This window comes from Talpa occidentalis, unplaced genomic scaffold (genome assembly GCF_014898055.3).
Source record: "Talpa occidentalis isolate TD23 unplaced genomic scaffold, MPIMG_talOcc4v2.1 talOcc4.15, whole genome shotgun sequence".
In the NCBI taxonomy this organism is placed as follows: domain Eukaryota; kingdom Metazoa; phylum Chordata; class Mammalia; order Eulipotyphla; family Talpidae; genus Talpa; species Talpa occidentalis.
Window position 1 is genome coordinate 11,450,471 of NW_023601543.1, and position 13,093 is coordinate 11,463,563.

General features: G+C 37.7%; 1 protein-coding gene across 2 annotated transcripts in view; it reads left to right on the plus strand.

Moving 5' to 3' along the window:
* The first annotated feature begins 2,137 nt into the window (after positions 1–2,137).
* PLAC1 (placenta enriched 1) overlaps positions 2,138–13,093 on the plus strand; it is a 163,176-nt gene continuing 152,220 nt past the window's right edge. For both annotated transcript variants that reach the window (XM_037512889.2, XM_037512888.2), the window contains exon 1: positions 2,138–2,192. The gene's annotated coding sequence lies outside the window, so the exon portion shown is untranslated. The remainder of the gene's footprint in view (positions 2,193–13,093) is intronic.

Genomic DNA, 13,093 nt, shown 5'->3' on the forward strand with positions numbered 1-13,093 from the left:
CTATAAAATTCTTTGAAGTCTCTCTTTTATTCTTGCTAATAATTATTTTCGGCCTCCGTACCCCAATATTGCATTCCCTGTGTTTAATTGCAATCAAGTTTTGTGTAAAAGAATATCTGGAACACAGAGAAGAGTTGCAGGAAGTTTGGGCTCTGTCCCCAAAACAAAGAGAAACTTGTCTATATCATTGTCAAATTTTCAAGAGCATTTTGCAGAATTTGGCAACTTAGAAGGTTCTGCCAAGGCCACATATAGTTCTTGTTTCAATTCATTTTATCTTGTTCTATTTTTCATGCAGTCATAAGATTCTAAATTGCTTTTAGAACAAGGTGGGGGTAGACAGGCAAAAAAAACGCATGACTGAGATCACAACCACTGAATGTTGTTCAGTATTTTAAGAAATATGAACTATTTCACACAGAAAACTTGCAAGAAGAGCCCAAAGAATCACTGTATATCCTTTAACCAGCTTCCCTGATGGTTAACAGTTAATCACCTTTGCTTGATCATTTGCTCACCCTTGCACATATATTAATAGTATATGGTGTGGATGATCTGTTTTTGTATAAATATGTATATACACAGTTTTCTGAGCCATCTAAATTACAGATATGATGTTACTTTTAAAAGCTTCAGTGTAGGGCCTCCCCGGTGGCGCAGCGGCTGAGCACTGGGCTGCGAAGCTGCCCGCAGCCTCTGCAGCGCTGGTTCACTCCCCGGCGGCTGGCGAGGGTCCCACAAAAAAAAAAAAAAAAAATCACGACTTCAAACTGGTACCTTCAATTTTAGTTCAACACCACAGGGTTTAACCCGGCATCCTACTCATATTTGTAACTCAATCCTCAGATAGTGAGAAACCTGTTTCCCTTACTCCTCGAAGAAATGGCTCATTTCCTCTGCTTGTAACCGATTGCCAGACCTGCCATCCTCGCCACCACCTTTGTCTCAGCTTGATCCCCCCACGGCCCCACCAGCCCTGGGTGCTGGGAAAAGATCTAAACAACCAAGTTTAAAATCTTGGCTCATACCCACCCCAGGCTCCTGTTCCTCTGCATTTAACTGTTGACAGAAATTTCTTATATTCATCCATTTAACATTGATTCACCCCTCAGCTGGGACCTGTACAGATTAAGTTCATGTCTTCAAGGAAACCAGCCTGGTAGTGGAAGAAATAGAAGCACACCAACCATTAGACAAGGATTCAGGTGTGTTGGGGAGCACAAAGTGAGAACACTTAACATAGTCAGGGCTGTCTTCTGGAATTCCTCCCAGCAGAGGTTACACAGCATCTTAACGTTGAAGAACAAACTTGAGGTGGGGTGGAGGTCGGAGTTAGGTAGAGGGAAATAGTGTACGGGCAAGGGAACGGTAGGGTGCTACCACAGAAGTACAAGTAATTTGCTAATAGGAGAAAAGAGGCTGGAGAGGAACAGGCCACTGTTTGGTCTTTTAGGCTTTGGGAGTCTTTACGTATGTGAAAGCTGTATGTGAAATGTAAATGGCATGATTACATGAAGAAGAGGGCTAAAGACAAAATCCTGGCAAGCATCAACATTAAGAGGAGGGTTGAAGGAGAGATGGGTGGCAAGAGAGATAGGAGAAAAACTTGGAGAAACCAGCTAATGCTATCAAAGAAGCTAAGAAGGGAGTGGTCTCCAGCATCAATTAAGATGACTGAAAACTTCCACTGGATCTGATAATGAGGAGGTCCTCTAGAGACTTTCCTTAGTGTGTTTTTGGTAAGGTAGAAGGGGTTAAAAATTGGATTGAAGTGACGTGAAAAAACGGGGATTTAGGAAAATGTGACAAGCAGTACAAATTATGACCAAATCTGCTAACTTCCTCCTTTTCTTTCCTAACCATTGCTCAATTACAATACAAAATCTTTTCCTGTTTTCTCTGTATCTTGACAGCTAGCACTGTATCTGAAATGTAATAGTCACTCAATAAAAGGTAGTTGAAAAATAATTCCACGCTCAAACCAATAGAGGGTGCTAGAAGAAAAATCACTGACTTCTAGGTGGTCACAGGGCAGTGTTAACCTATAGAAAGTGCTGGAAGAAAAAGCTGGGGAAGTGTTAACCACACACTCTGACCTCTAGGAGGAGCATCTAACTTCTTGTCTTTCCCACTTCAAGCTTTTCCTGAGGAAAGCTTTCAAGAGGCGTCTTGTCAAGGAGAACCACCTCTAGGTACTATTTATTAATTTATACCTTCTGTTTGTGGCATATGATACTGATTTCCTGCTTATGATAGAGGGAGGAAGCTTTCTGTGAAAATAAATTTAGCAAGTCATAATTTTAAATGCATATATTTGAAAATGAATATAACAAAGAAAAAGTGAGTTCATTTAAAGAAACAGCTTAAGTAAGCAATAGAATGAGGGATACACATGTTGCTATGGTCAAAATCTCCAAAATAAAATATAAATTAGAACTTAGGAAATTATTGGGTTACAGTGGTGTGTGGAACTGTCGGTATGAAGAGGTTAAAAGCTGTTGAATCTGTGGAATTATTTTTGGGTGCCTCTTTGGAATCTTTTTGGCAATCTGATTCTCTTCTTTCTTCTGTGAAGTGTGGTAAGAGAAGCCTGGTGCCTTTCCTTTAGCTTCTGAAGAGAAAATACTCCCCTCTCACCTGGAAGTCAAAGGGAAAATTGGCTGGGGCTCAGGGAAAGCGGCCTAAAGGGCACTTGAGGCCTGGTGTGTAGATTCTGGTTTGCTAGGACCTGAAAGGTTTTTTGGGCTTTCTGTGCTAAGACAAATGGGGACAAAGCAGTCGCCCTAAAATTTTCCTTGCCTTCTTTAGGCGTGTTTTTCCTTCAGTTTGTGTTTCCTTACCTTTCTTTTCTGACTAAAGTTGTGGTTAGGGCACCAAGGCTAAGATCAGTGTAGCCCCTAGAGAAAGAAGCTTCTAGTCTGGGTCATTGAGGCCTGTTTTAGACAAAAGGAATTTTTAGCCTCACCCATCTGGTGATGACACTGAAGGCTGAGGTAAAAGCCCAAACTAGTAAAGTGTTTCTTTGTCTGAATCTGTTCTTCAGGCATTTACCTCTCCCCAGGACTTATTGGGTGGCGGGGAGACGCACCAGGTGGAGCGTAGGGACTGTCGCTGTTGGTGGTGGTGGGACAGGAATTCTAGGGTTTATAATCTTGATGATATATATTTTTTTCTCAAAACAGTATTTAAAATTTTTGCATATTTCATCATTACTGTTCATTTTTTTAAAGATTTATTTATTTATACATACAAAAACTGGGGTGTAGGCCAGAGGTGTGGGGGGTGAGAGGATACATCAGAAACAGAGTAGAGAGCAGAACCGGCAAATGTACTGAAATACACTCCTGAGGGGAGCAGCGGGCGCTACAGGAGAGGTCTGCTCCCTGGCCGGGGATTGAACTCATGTTGCAGTGGCTGGCGATAGCTTGCCACTCCCTGTGCCACCAGGGAGTCCCCTACTTTTCATTTTTAAATTAAAAATTATGATGGGAAGAAATCTCATAAAAAGTTTGGTTTTAGAAGTATGCAAAGTAAATACACTCCTCCCCCACAAGCCTTTTCATTCATAATGTAATACTTCGATTTGTGTACCTATTACCTTTTTCTGTATATTTGTAAATATTTATAATAGATACACATGCATATTTTAAATATTTATTAAAGTATAACATAAATACAAAAAAGTATACAGCTTGATGAATTACCACAAACTGGATGTTTTATGTAATATTCTGGAATAGTCTATGTGACCTGGGTCAAGTTTGCACGGGTTTATTCAGTTTGTGATCATTCATAGGGGAATGACTGACAGTGGGCACTAGGGGGCGCTTCTGGAGGTCTGGACTGTTCTGTGATCTGGGTCAAAGTTGCATGGGTTTATTCAGTTTGTACTCATTCATAGGGGAAATGGCTGACAGTGGGCACTAGGGGGCGCTCCAGGAGGTCTGGACTCTTCCATGATCTGGGTCAAGGTTGCTTGGATTTATTTACTTTGTGATCATTAGTAGAGGAATGGCTGACAGTGGGCATTAGGGGGTGCTTCAGGAGGTCTGGAATGTTCCATGTTGCCTGGATGATGATGGTTAGATAGGTTTATTCAATTTGTGATATTTTATAGGGGATGAATGGCTGAAAATAGTAGGGAGTGGTTTAATAGTTTTGGAATGTTCTATATCAACCTAGGTTTATGGGTTCATTTTTAGCAACTATATAGTATTTCCTTATCTGAACAGTCCACAAATTAACTAATCCTTAGTTGATGGTCATTTAGATTTTTTATATATGGAAGTCTGCAGGAGAGATTATTTGAAGTGATGATTGCTGGGTCAAAGGATATATGCATTTTGCTTATTATTTTCCTTTTGAAAAGGTAATATAAGTTCAGTGTAAAAAATTTAAAGAATAAAGAGCATGTAGGGAAAAGTCATTCTTCCTTTGGTACTTGACGCCCCCTCCACAGTCCCATAAGATCCTTCCTTTGGACCAAGTAGTGTTATCAGCTTCTAGTGGGTTCTTCCAGAGATAGCCCTGTGCACTGCATATACATTTACATATTTTATAAGCACTCCTTATAATCCCCTATAGAGTATGGAAGTTTCCATTACTCCAGGAGAGATGAATCAAGGGTTCTGCAAATACTTGAGAGAAACATTTATTGGCTATACATTCACATGTTTCAAAATTCAAAAGGTGCAAAAGGGCAGTCAGTGAAATATCTCCCCTAGATCTTCATCTCCCAGTTTCCATAGCTCCTTCCCTCAAAAGCAATTGTTGTCAGTTTCTTGTACCTGCTTACAGAGAAAGTTTGCATATGCAAACAAATACATCTCTCTACACATCTACATATACATCTAACAAATACCTCCAAAAGTTTACACAAACGGTGTGTATTTGTATGAACTATAACAGTGTAATCTCCCTCTGCATCACCCAAAACCTTAGTAACTTAAAGCAAAAATTATCCATTACTTCTCATGAGTCTATGGGTAAGCTGAACAGTGCTACTGTTGCGAGCCAGGCTCAGCTGATCTCCTCCGCTGATGGGTTGATGCTTGGTCGACTGAGGATTGGTGGGTCTAAATGGTTTTAGCTGGTATATTCTGCTTTACTCCACATGGGGTTTTGTTTTGTTTACTTTCCAGCTTTTCTTAATTGTGGTGTCAAGGTTTTTACAAGAACAGCAGCACACAAAGCCTCTGGAGATCTAGGCTTGGACCTGGCACACCGTGGTTTCTGTTCTGTTCTATTGAGAAAACAAGTCATAAGGCTATCCCAGTTTCAAGGGCAGTGAGGAGCAGCAAGGTCACACTTCAAGGGTTGTGGGTTTAGGGAGAAGAGGTCAGAGGGTCATTTGTTCTATCAAACACAATGCTGTAGGTATTGTTCTGTACCTTAAATGGTTTCCCTATCACGATAGCTTGGTGACGATTTCATATTAGTCCTCAAAAGAGCTTCTTCATTTTTAATTCCATTTTATTTTGCTAGTCCCCTGTTGAAGGAAATTTAAATTGCTCCCAATCTTTTGTTATTATCTAACAATGCTGCAGTGAATGATAGTGATCATGTCGTATAAATTCTTAGATGTGAAATTACTAGGTCAAAGGGTATGTGTATTTATAATTTTGACAAATGGTTCCAAATGAAAAGGGTTTTTAACTTTTTGTTTAGAAAAATGTCAAACCTATAGAAAGTGGAGAGAATTGTTCAACAAACAACCATACACCCGCCAAGCCAATATTAAGCAGTTGTTAACATTTTGCCACATTGCTTTCTCTCTCTCCTCTGGTCTCCTCTTCTACTCAATATATGTATATGTGTGTGTATACGTTTGTATTTATGTACACACATTTTTATGAACTATTTGAAGTTGCAGACAGCAAGACATTGTGTTCTATCAAACACAATGCTATAGGTATTGCTCTGTACCTTCCAGAGTTTCCCTAACACAATAGCTTGGTGGTAATTTCATATTAGTCCTCAAAAGAGTTTCTTCATTTTTAATTCCATTTTTTTGGTTAGTCCCCTGTTGAAGGACTAGCCACATAGCCACAATTTTGTTAGCACACCTAAGAAATTTAATATTGATAAAATAACGTTAATTAACAGACAATATCCAAATTTCCCAAATTGTCTCAATAATCTCCTTTAGAACTTTTGCTTTTTCAATCAAAGATCCAAAATTCAGGATAAAAAATTGTGCAAATTCATTTAGTTGTTATAGCTCTATTTTCATTTTTTCTTAAAAAAAATACAGAGCAACTCTCCAATTTGTTTTCATCTTTCATAAAATATTCATTTTGAAGAGTCTGGGCCAGTTGTTTTGTCAGATTGTTTCCTCATGATGAGATTCAGTTGAAATTAGATTTTTAAAAAATTTTGGGTAAGAATGTTACATAAGTGATTCCCATGTATCACATGAAGAGGTGCATGATGTCAGTTTTCCCCTTTGGTGATGTCAAGTTCAATTATTTGATCCAGGTAGTGCTCTCTACATTTCTCCTCCGTAAAGGTACCTTTTTTCCCATTGTAATTAATATTAAACTAATATTTAAAAAGTAAGTATGACCATGTAAATTACTATTCCCCAACAACTTTCACCCAGTAGTTTTAGCATCGCTAGTGATGTCTACCTGAATCAGTTTTTGAGATGGTTGTTGCAAAAGGGTGTTTTCCTCATTCTGTCATTCCTTGCACATTTATTCAGCTAGCATTTTTTTGAAAAGACAGTTGCCTCCCTTCTTATGTATATCACTTCAAATTCTTTTTTAAAAATCATTATTTGGGCCTCCCCCGCTGGCGCAGGTGATTGAGCACCACACTGTGAAGCTGTCCGCAGCCTCTGCAGCGCAGGTTCGATTCCCGGCCAGCTAGGGAGAAACCCACATGGCATGACAGACCTCTCCTGTGTGTCTTGCCTGCTGCTCCCCTCAGCAGTGTATTTCAGTCCGTCTGCTTGTTTTGTTCCCCACTCTGTCTCTGGTGAATCCTCTCACCCTCCCGCACCTCTGACCTGTACCCCAGTTCTTGTATAAATAAATAAATCTTAAAAAAAATAAAATTTAAAAAAATCATTATTCATTGTGTTATAACCTGTTACTATTATTATTATTATTATTATAACCTGTTATTATTATTGTACATGAACAGACAGATCAATGGAACAAAGCAGAAAATGCAGAAATGGACCAGAGTATGTATGAAAATTTAATATGTAATAAAGGTGGTATACCCAGATCACTAAGGCAAAAGATGGACTTTTTAATAAATGCTGTTGGGATAACTGAATAACCATAAAAAATAGATAATTTGGTTCCATACCTCATATTGCACACCGGAATAAACTCCTAATGTATCTGAATTTAAGAAATAAAACCATAGAGGCACTATAAGAAAATACAGATGATCTGCTTTATAACTTGGGTATGGGGAGAATTTTTCTAAGTGTGACTCCAAATCTAGATGCAATGAAAAAGATGAATGATTTCAAATACATCAAAATGAAAGTAAAAACCTTTGCGAGGCAAAAAAGCCACATAAGCAAAATCAAAAGAAAGATGCCAAAATTGAGAGGAAATATTTGTAAAATGTGTCTGATATATAAATAACTCTTAAAAACCAGAGTGGGGGAAAAAACTAAAAATCCCAAGAGCAAGATAGGCAAAAACATGAATACACAGAAAAAAAATATACAAATGCCCCTTAGACTTATGAAAGGCTACTCAACTTCATACTGAGTAAGAGAGACGCAAATATGCTTTCTGAAACAATGTTGTTAAGTTTACTATCTGGATCATTTGGTGAGAATGAGAATGAATAAATGAATGAATTACTACATGGTCCTTGTGCCCATCAATCGGTTTGCCTCTGAATGAATGAATGAATGAAATGGGGGCAAAAAGTATAGTTTACATTCATGTTTTCTTTAATTTTCTCTCCCCCTTTTATGTTTCAGTCCTGTCCAGTTTCCATAGCAAAACCTCTCATAATTTTTCTCCCTAATTTCCACCACGTGTCCATTTGTTAACTAAAGTAAAATCTTAAACATGGCCCAGAAGTATAAACTCAAAAATTGAGAAAAGTGGCAAGGTTTAAAGACAAGTTAGATGTTAACGCCTCAAATGTTTAGAAATGTTCTGTTTTCTTTTCTTTCCATAATTTCTTATGCACCAAAACAAGAAAACTGAAAATTAATTTATTGTTAAAGTCTTGCCAACATTTGTTTTATCTTGTTGCTAAAACTCTTTCTACAATTTCGTTGCAAGCCTTTACTTTTGTGAATTAACTTGGGACTTTAACCACCAGAACTTTGTTTCTTCAAGAAAATGCATTCCAGCCAGCAAAAAAAGAAATACATCCATTAAGTATTTGAAATGTAACACATTTATACGTGGGGGACTGCATGCTTATGAATGATAGATCTTGTTAATGAGCCCTTAAGCTATTGTCCTTTTCACTAGACATCCTTGATGTATTTTCCTATAACACTTAATTTTCAACATGTAGAATAAGGCTTACTTTAAATGTTGACTTTTACCTGAGAACTTGAATAAGTAACTTGATTTTACAAGCCCAGAAAAACAGACTTTCCCCCAGTCATTGTAAAAGGAGCCTCTTGGTAGTAGATCCTTTTTTCTCTAATACTGTAATTATAGATTGATCCAATAAATGTTACTTTGAAATTTTGCTCAGTTGAAAGTCACTACAGAAAAATCACGTGCATCAGGCCGGAGCAGCTTGAGTTGGCTGCAGGTCTGTTTTATCCTTATTTTTGTGCGCATTTAAGAGTTTTGATAGCTTTTATAAATAAGCCTGCTGCTTGGTAGCAGTTTACTCCATAAAACAACATTTTGTAGGTTTTTTTTTTTTTCTACAAAAAGCTTTGATGAATGTGAATACAAATTGAATTGGGGCAACTAAGAGTTTGAGGTTAAAATTTAGGTAGCAACTTCTCAGTAATGTATTGTAAAAGTACTTTATGCCCTATGGAGAATAAATGAAAAGTAATGGAAAGTAGAAGGAAAGTTTAAAGTGAAAATAAAAATCACCATAATTACACCAGGTGGAAATAGCGAAGTGTATGTGGATTTTTTTCTACATAATTGAGCTCGTACTCTATATATAATATTTTAGTCTATGCAAGCACTTAAACATTGAGGGTATTTTTTAAAGAAATAGTCATCCAGCACATTTAAGTTTTATGGGTTTGCACACTGCTATGATGAATGGTTTGACAATACTGCATCTAGAAATCACTTCATAGAAGCCCTGTCTCAATTACCTGCAGATGTCAGTGTGGATCTGAGTGTGGTTCAGCAATCTGTTCCAGGATGTGGTGGGACAGTTGAAGTCCAGTTGTGAACCAGTTGCTTATTAAACAAACACCAGCTTAGTTTGGATGAGAAATATGAGCTGCAAGGGCCTTTATTCAGCAAAAACTCTTTTTACAACATTTTAATAAGCATGGATATATTTTCTAGTTAAAGAGTTCACAGATTATACCCTTTTGTGCCTGCCCTTCATTGTTTGACCAGCCATTCATAAATTTGTTATAGTGCTAGAGAAGTGGAATTGATGTAGTTGGGCTTATTAAATTTGACTTCAACCCAGATGGCAAGTCTGAGGGATATATTACGAGCTGTGTTGGTTTACTTTCTGCTGTAATTGCATATTTAAACATGAAGTTTAAAACCAATAATTCCAGCTCTCAAAGAGCATCATCTTTGCTATTCCTTCCAGCCCTTCCTTTCTTTTCTACATGATTCCACTCTCATCCAACTTCCCAACATAAAAAGCCAGAGTGTTTATTAGGCTAGGAAATTGTCAGAGAGACTTACAATGGCTCATCGTGGTAAAACCCTGTTCTTTCTTGGGCCACAACACAAATCTACCATCTGTTTCATAAGCTAGCAAGCTTCCTCTCAGCTATAATTTGCTATATATATTGGTGCATAAATTGTTGGTAACTTATGTTTACCTAGCAACAGAATCTGTTTGGCGGAAGGCTGTGGGAAAGGAGACTTTTTATTTCTTTCCTTTTTTTTAAGGTTTTTTTCATTACAAATTTTCTTCAACTGCAAGAAAGGCAGATATTCTGCTCCCCGCCCTCCCCCCATCTGCCTTTTATAGTAATTTAACTAAGATTGCTTAGTAAATGCAATAAATATGCACTTTGGGGATCTTTGTTGCTACTTTGGTTACCTCATGTATAATTAATTGAATGTTTTCTTTTAAATGTGTCTTAGAAGCAAACTTTGTACAAATTGCTTTGAGAAACTGTCTTGACCTTGTAGCTGTCAAAGATCACTGAGTCTGGGAACTCCCCACATCTGTCCAGTGCAAATTTCTCCTGTTTCTTAGAGTTCAGAGCGTCACTTGTGGGTTTTGGATATTAAGCTTGCATTTCGAGAGGCTCTGGTCAGGAGACAGAATCCTGTATGGTATCACATATATGTGGAATCTTTTTAAAAAAATCAAACTCATAAAACAGTGAAGTAGTAATGAACATTGGTCAGGAACTGGTTATGCTTAAGTGTTAAAAATCAAGTACCATAGATTGTGTTGTCTGCATTACTTTAATTTTCCTTTAGCTGAGAAAGCTGTATATTCCTAACCTATTCACTTTCTTAGTGTTATAATTAACAGAGCAATCTGTCTGCTGAAAGAAAAAAAAAAGCCAAAGGGAGAAATAAAGGGCTGACTTCCCTTCACATTAGTTATAGACATCACAGGCTGTTAAAGGTTTGCGTGGACTTTATGCATTCATTTTGAGAAAGGAAAGAGGGTGTTGTCCTGTCAACTTCCTTCACACAACACCAAGGTGTAATTTTGTGCAAGTCACTGCTTTTCTATTTTGATCTATAACTCCTTGTGCAGTTTGCTATCAAGAGACAAGGTGCAGGTTACTAACACACTCCTTCCTTCCCCAGCCTCAAAAAAAGAAGAAATCCAAAGGAAAAAGAACTTCTATACTACTCTGAGACTTTGAAATTGGTCCTAAGAAAGGACGATGGCAGAATTATTATATAGGCAGAATTATATAGGCAACATGTCTTTGGCCAGCGTCTTCCCAGGCCTTTCATTTTGCTGCCTTTGCTTCTGCCCCCTTTGATCACTGAGTCTTCACATGCCACAGTGTTGTAGGGAACTCTGGAATGAACTGGATTGGGGGGGATTTCTCTGCATTCATTTTAACTGGGGGCATTCCCTGATAATAGACTTTCTTTAAAAAAAATTTTTTTGAAATATTTATTATAACATTATACAGCATTATAATTTGACATCCCTGCATACTGCAGTATGATCACCACTGAAAGACTAGTTTTCATTCATTAGCATGCTGTTGACTCCTTTTACTTCATTTGCCCACCGTCCTTCTCTGTTCCTTTCCAGTACCATCATTTTATTTGTATGGTCTAAGAGTTTGTTTTTATTTGTACATTGTTTTATTTCTTTACCTTTATGAATGAGTGAAACTATCCAGTATTTGTCTTTTTCCTTCTAATTTGCTCCACTTAGCAAATCCCCTCCCGTTCCATCCATGTTGTCATAATGCAAGAGTTCATCTTCTTTAAAGCTGAGTAGGATTCCATTGTGCATGTGTGTGTGTGTGTGTGTATATATATATATATATATACACACATATATATGCATATATATATATATATATATATATATATATATAATGTCTTCTTTATCCACACATCTGTTGATGGGAGTTCAGGTTATTTTTTTTTTTTGACTGTTGTAAATAGTGCTGCAGTGAACAGAGGGGTGCAGATATATCTTCGAATTAGTAGAAACACTTCTGTATCCTTTTCTGATGAGTAGAGGACTGGGATTTTGTGGACAGGAGGGAAACTTAGGAAGTCTCCCAGAAGAATGAACGGTCAAGTAGGGACTCATGTAATTGACACTTCTTCCATGGTGGTGATGTGCCAGGGTAGGAGGTGGGAGAAACAAAGGAGAAATTTTAGGAGGGTGATGATTGATAAAAAAGGAGCCCCTCCCCAAGTCTTGGTGACTTCATTTCTGTCAAGACGGTACAGAAGTCAGATTGCAGAGGGCCAAGCAAGAAATGCAAGAATGAAACAAATTTTTATTCTAAGAGTTTGGTAGCATTTGGAGATTGGCCACTAGAAGAGTCGAAGGGTCACTTGTAGGATTGTTGCCATTTTGTTGGTGATGATGCAATTGTCTGCCTAAGATGGAAGAGACCATGGAATAGGTAAGAAATCAGAGGAACCTCCTGAGCACTGTTTGCCAGTAGAACTTTGCAATGAATGTATGGTAATGTTCCTACTGTGGCTATTGTGAACTTCAGAACACTTGAATTGCAACTAGTGCCATTGTAAAACTGAATTTTAACATTCATTTGATTTTAATTCATTTGTATTTAAATAGCTAGAAGTGACTACTATATAGGATGACATGGGTCTAGAGGGAGAGGACAAATGTAGGCGTAGAAAAGTGGGAAGGGATGAATTCTAGAACAGAGAGGAAGGGTATAACTTGGAGAGTATGCAGGAAAAATTTTCTCTGATGTGAGAGGTAGTCCCACATCTCCAATAAGCAAATAAATTAGCTTCCATTTTCCCCCAAAAACCTTTGTTAAGTGAATTTACTAAGAAAGGGGGTGTTGGGAGAAGAGCACTTGGGGGGCCTGAGGAGAAAGACTTGAATAGTCATAGTATAAGATGTTTAAGGAACAACTGAGCAGTGGTAGAAGTCAAGTTTCAGTTGATGTCATGAATTTGTGGTGGGCCAAGTCTAGGGGGCTTGATATGGGCCAAATTTGTGCTGGGCCAAATATGTGCGATTCCATATTAGGTTCTTTTTGGAATAAGAAACTAAAAGGATCTGGAAAAGATTATTATACCATTTAAGCATAGAAAGTTATGTTTAAGTGTATCTTAGCAGCTCTATTCTCTACCGTAAGCATTTCCTGGTAAATTTCATTATTTTTTTTTCTTCTGGTAAATTTAAGCCTTAATAGTATAAAGTGTATTTCAAAGAATCTCACTAAACAGGTTGGGCCCCTTTTGCCTGCGTGGTGTTTGGTTAGGGTGATCTGTCAGATTCCTTTACTTGTACGCCT